This window comes from Somniosus microcephalus, chromosome 9 (assembly GCF_052327205.1).
Source record: "Somniosus microcephalus isolate GS21.2 chromosome 9, FLI_Smic_1.0, whole genome shotgun sequence".
Taxonomy (NCBI): Eukaryota; Metazoa; Chordata; class Chondrichthyes; order Squaliformes; family Somniosidae; genus Somniosus; species Somniosus microcephalus.
The window spans coordinates 247,753,849-247,759,848 of record NC_140995.1 but is presented as its reverse complement, the minus strand read 5'-3'; the positions used below and the strand labels follow the sequence as shown (position 1 = coordinate 247,759,848).

The 6,000-nt window shown below is 56.5% G+C and overlaps 1 protein-coding gene across 9 annotated transcripts in view; it reads left to right on the top strand.

Annotated features, from left to right (window-relative positions):
* The first annotated feature begins 6 nt into the window (after positions 1-6).
* Positions 7-6,000, top strand: part of LOC147113198 (uncharacterized) — a 337,266-nt gene continuing 331,272 nt past the window's right edge. For all 9 annotated transcript variants that reach the window (XR_015079637.1, XM_085998113.1, XM_085998114.1 and 6 more), the window contains exon 1: positions 7-702. The gene's annotated coding sequence lies outside the window, so the exon portion shown is untranslated. The remainder of the gene's footprint in view (positions 703-6,000) is intronic.

Below are 6,000 nucleotides of genomic sequence, written 5' to 3'. Positions count from 1 at the left end.
AGCAAACTCGCACTCTCCGCCCTGCAGTTTGTCAGGAAGCGGCTGATCACGGCCGGCTCCCAGCTCGCCCCGCTGCTCCGCCGCGCCTGGGATCGCCTCAGCTCGGCAGAGTCCCGGACCGCCATCCTCTCCTGCGTGCTGTGCGTCCTGAACATGCACAGGAGGGACGTCGATCGCTGAGCCCCCCCACCTCACTGCTGCCGGCCGACGTCTCGCTCCGAGCCGCTCTCTTCTTTCGCCATGCCTGGCGGGGTCATCCGGAGAGTGCAGCCTTTCACCGTGGGTACCAAGCTGTCGGCCTCCTCGCCGCCACGGCCGACCCACCCTCCTGGGGCACAGCGAGGCCGTGAGGGCCACCCGCCCTCCTCCTCCCTCCGGCTCCTCCTGTGCCCCGGCCTCACGGGAGGCTCCGCATCGAGCGCCGGCCGAGCAGGACAAGGCCGCTAGCTGGGAGCGGCAGGAGGTGGAGGCGGAGTGTGGGGGCGAGGCGGACCAGGCTGGGCTCTCACGCTCCGTCAGAAAGATCACCATCTCAGGCTCCCGGGAGGAGAATTGCAGAGGCTCCGTGGGAGGACAGGGCGAAGCGGCCGCGCCATCAGAGACCAACATAAACAACAACAACAACAGCAGCAGCCACGGGCTGAGAGGGGGGCCGCCGATCACCAGCATCAACTCCGCAAACAACCGGACCCCCGCCTCCAGGTGAGACACACCGGGCACTGCTCTCTGGGGGGACGGGGGGCACAAGCCTGCTACACTAGTTAGTTAGGTCACTAACTGGGAGCTGCTTGGTTGGGACAGTGAGGATTTAACTCTGGAGGGACCGGGCTGTATTTCTGTGTGAATCATCCACAGCAATGCTGGGAGCTGGGGCCATTGTGCACAGTGACTCTCTGAGAAGTGGCTAAGCTCACTTCTCGTAGGGGTGATATTGTTCTGTCCCTGTCCCCTCGCAGCCGAAATAAAGTCTCCAGCTCAGCTCAAAGGCTGCTTTATATCACTGATACGCTCGCGAGCAATCTGACTGTAAGACATTCCTACGATTCCAACTCGCGAGTTAGCATTGCAGTGTCAAATCATAACCTAGGACTGGGAGTCTGTGAACAGGGTGAGTACACGGAACTGTGTATGTAACAGGACTGAGTGTCCCAGCACTGACTGTGTGTGTAACAGGACTGAGTGTCCCAGCACTGACTGTGTGTGTAACAGGACTGAGTGTCCCAGCACTGACTGTGTGTGTATAACAGGACTGAGTGTCCCAGCACTGACTGTGTGTGTGTGTAACAGGACTGAGTGTCCCAGCACTGACTGTGTGTGTAACAGGACTGAATGTCCCAGCACTGACTGTGTGTGTGTGTAACAGGACTGAGTGTCCCAGCACTGACTGTGTGTGTAACAGGACTGAGTGTCCCAGCACTGACTGTGTGTGTGTGTAACAGGACTGAGTGTCCCAGCACTGACTGTGTGTGTAACAGGACTGAGTGTCCCAGCACTGACCGTGTGTGTAACAGGACTGAGTGTCCCAGCACTGACTGTGTGTGTGTGTAACAGGACTGAGTGTCCCAGCACTGACCGTGTGTGTAACAGGACTGAGTGTCCCAGCACTGACTGTGAGTCTAACAGGACTGAGTGTCCCAGCACTGACTGTGTGTGTGTAACAGGACTGAGTGTCCCAGCACTGACTGTGTGTAACAGGACTGAGTGTCCCAGCATTGACTGTGCGTGTGTAACAGAACTGAGTGTCCCAGCACTGACTGTGTGTAACCGGACTGAGTGTCCCAGCACTGACTGTGTGTAACAGGACTGAGTGTCCCAGCACTGACTGTGTGTGTGTAAGAGGACTGAGTGTCCCAGCACTGACTGTGTGTGTAACAGGACTGAGTGTCCCAGCACTGACTGTGTGTGTAACAGGACTGAGTGTCCCAGCACTTACTGTGTGTGTAACAGGACTGAGTGTCCCAGCACTGACTGTGTGTGTAACAGGACTGAGTGTCCCAGCTGATGCGCCTCAATAACTTCAAGACTCGAAGTTAGCAGAATAAAACAAGGCTTTTATTAGCAAAGAAAAGATGCCGGTGTCTGCACCTAGCGTGCTGCTGTTCTACTGCAAGACAAGCCTGGACTTGTCTTAAGTAGGGCCAGGTATGGGTGGAGCCGACACACAAAGGGGGCGGTGCCCTATACACAATACAAGGTACAAACACCGGAGCAGGCAATACAATATATACAGCTAACTACAGAGTCTGATGAATGGCATATTTCATCACATTCACCCCTTCTACAGATTTAGTCTGTCCAGGGGTGTGATAGTCCTCTGTGACCGACGTAACGGTTGCAGTGCCGCGGGTGCCGGCTGGGTGTCCCAGGTGACCTCCTGGGTCTCTGCCGGGGGCGCCACCGGGGTTGTTGAAGGAGTAGGTGGTGGGGGTACCGTTGGCTGGTGTTCTTCCGGGGGTGATGAAAGAATAGTGGGTGGAGTGGGTGGGTAATAGTTGTTGTGGTTGTGGTTGTTGTTGTTGTGGTTGTGGTTGTTGTTGTTGTAGTCGTTGTCGTTGTTGCTGTTGTTACCGGCTGGGGCGAGGTCTTTTATGGACACAGTGTCCTCCCGTCCATCGGCGTGCCGGACATACACATATTGTGGGTTGGCGTGGAGCAGGTGCACTGGCTCCACGAGAGGGTCCGTCTTGTGACCCCTCACATGCTTTCGCAGAAGTACCGGACCTGGGGTGGAGAGCCATGACGGTATGGATACGCCTGAGGTGGATTTCCGGGGAAACACAAACATTAGCTCATGAGGCGTGGCATTAGTGGCGGTACACAATAGTGACCGTATTGAGTGGAGCACATCTGGGAGGACTTCCTGCCAGCGGGAGATAGGGAGGCCCTTGGTCCTTAGAGTTAGAGTGACTGCCCTCCATACTGTCCCGTTCTCTCGCTCCACCTGACCGTTACCCCGGGGGTTGTAGCTGGTGGTACGGCTCGTGGCAATCCCCTTGGACAGCATGTACTGGCGTAGCTCTTCACTCATGAAGGCCGCCCCCCTATCCGTGTGGATATAGCTTGGCATACCGAACAGGCAGAACAGGCTGTTGAGGCATTTAATGACCGTGGCGCTGGTCATGTCTGGGCAGGGGAAGGCGAATGGGAAACGGGAGTATTCGTCCACAATGTTCAGGAAGTAAACATTGCGGTCGACGGACGGGAGGGGGCCCTTGAAATCTAAGCTAAGCCGTTCAAAGGGCCGTGTAGCTTTGATTAGGTGGGCTCTATCAGGGCGGTAGAACCGAGGCTTGCACTCAGCGCAAGTGCGGCAGTTCCTGGTTAGGGACCAAACTTCCTCAATCGAGTAGGGTAAGTTGCGGGACTTTATGAAGTGGAACAGCCGCGTGACCCCTGGGTGGCAGAGGTTGTTGTGGAGGGTCTGTAGCCGATCCCCGGTGGCGTTGGCACACATCCCTCGTGAGAGGGCTTCGGGGGATTCGTTAAGGGCCCCCGGCCGGTATATGATGTCGTACTCGAAGGTGGAGAGCTCGATCCGCCACCTAAGAATCTTATCATTTTTAATCTTCTCCCTCTGTTTATTATTGAACATAAACGCTACCGACCGCTGGTCGGTAAGTAGGGTGAAGCGTTTGCTGGCTAGGTAGTGCTGCCAGTGGCGCACTGCCTCCACGATGGCTTGGGCCTCCTTTTCCACGGAGGAGTGTCTGATCTCGGGCCCCTGGAGGGTCCTCGAGAAGAAAGCTACGGGCCGCCCCGCCTGGTTGAGGGTGGCCGCCAAGACAAAGTCAGACGCTTCACTTTCCACTTGAAAGGGAGTGTTCTCGTCCACTGCCTGTAGCGTGGCCCGCTCAATATCCTGCTTAATGCTTTTGAAGGCAGCATGGGCCTCAGCAGAGAGCGAGAAAGAGGATGCTTTCAAGAGGGGGCGGGCTTTATCGGAGTAGTTAGGGGCCCATTGGGCATAATACGAGAATAACCCCAGGCACCTTTTCAGGGCTTTGGGAGTGTTGGGCAGGGGCAGCTCCCGTAGGGGGCGCAATCGGTCGGGGTCTGGTCCGATTTCCCCATTCTCCACCATGCTGCCTAGTATGCAGAGGCACGTGGTGTTGAAAACGCACTTGTCCTCGCTGTAGGTGAGGTTGAGTTTTTGTGCGGTTTTCAGAAACCTCGCGAGGTTTGAGTCGTGGTCCTGTTGGTTGTGGCCGCAGATGGTGACGTTGTCGAGATAGGGGAAGGTTGCCTGCAAGTGGTGGTCATCGACCATGCGGTCCATCTCCCTCTGAAAGACCGAGACCCCATTCGTCACCCCAAAGGGGACTCTGAGGAACTGGTAGAGGCGTCCGTTTGCCTCGAAGGCGGTGTACGAAAGGTCCTCTGGTCTGATAGGGAGCTGGTGGTACGCTGACTTGAGGTCGATAGTGGAGAACACCCGGTATTGGGCGATTTGGTTCACCATCTCGGATATGCGGGGTAGTGGGTAGGCGTCTAGTTGGGTATAGATGTTGACTGTTTGACAATAGTCAATCACCATCCGCTTCTCGCTACCCCTCACCATCACCACTTGGGCGCGCCACGGGCTGTTGCTGCGCTCAATAATGCGCTCCCTCAGGAGCCTGTCTACCTCGGTCGCGATAAACCGCCTGTCCTCCCAGCTGTACCTCCTGCTTTTGGTCGCTATTGGCCGGCAGTTAGGGGTAAGGTTCGTGAATAGCGAAGGCGGCTTTACCTTCAGGGTAGCCAGACCGCACACTGTGAGGGGTGGCTGGGTCCCACCGAAATTGAGCGTGATGCTTTGGTGGTGGCACTGAAAATCCAGGCCCAAGATCACGCTCACACATAAATCCTTCATAATTAACAGTTTAAAATTATTATATACAGTGCCTTTAACGGACAATCGTACCGCGCAGTAACCCGCAATAGTCGATATCTGGGTTTTGTCGGCCATAGAGATCGTGCCCTGAGTAGGGACTATGGTTAGAGAGAGTCGTTGTACCAGATCAGGGTGAATGAAGCTCTCCGTGCTCCCGCTGTCAATTAAACATTTAACCTTGCACCCGTTTACCTCGATGTCCACCATCGATTTGGATAGTGGGTGCGGTCTGGACTGGTCCACTGTGATCGACGCCACTGTAGGGCCCTGATCGGGACAAGATGGTGGGCCACACGAGGCCGGGTAAGATGGCGTCCATGATGTCTGCTCGCGAGATGGCGGACTCCACGAGGTCGGACAAGATGGCGTCCAAGATGGCCGCTCCCACGGCGCGCACGCGGCGGTGGCGGGTTTGCCTGTGGGGTTCCCTCTGCACACCTTCCCAAAGTGCCCCTTCTTACCGCACTTACAGCAGGTGGTGCCTTTCGCCGGGCACAGGTTCCTGGTGTGCTTTGGCTGCCCGCAGAAGTAGCATTTGGGGTCCCGATGCGTCGCGGCGGTCGTAGGGCTTCTGGGGGGAGAGCAGGGCCCCGACGGTGTTGGGCTACCGGGCGGGGAAGCAGAGGCGGCGTGGGCCGCGCGGCCTGACGAGTAGGAGTCAGAGTTCTTCTGAGCCACATCCAGCGATCGCGCTGTGTCCATAGCCTGTGTCAGATCTAGGCCCGTTTTCTCTAGCAGTCTTTGCCGGATGTAATTAGAGCTAAGGCCTGCGATAAAGGCATCCCGAATAAGGTCGCCTGTGTATACCGTGGCTTTCATGTCTTTGCATTCGCAGTCTTTGCCAAGCACTTTTAGGGTGACTAGAAAGTCCTCTAGCGACTCTCCGGGTCGCTGTGTGCAGGTAGCAAGCAGATGCCTGGCGTACACCTCGTTGGTAGGCCGCTGACAGTGGGCCTTTAGAATGTTGCAGGCACCCAGGTAGGTGGCGGCGTCTTGGATGAGTGGAAAAACCCGGTGGCTTACCCGATTCTGCAGGATCCCGAGTTTCACATCTCCGGTGGCTTTAGAGGCTGTGACGGCTTCGGAGTTGGCCATAAAAAATTCCAAGCACTGGAACCAGTGTCCAA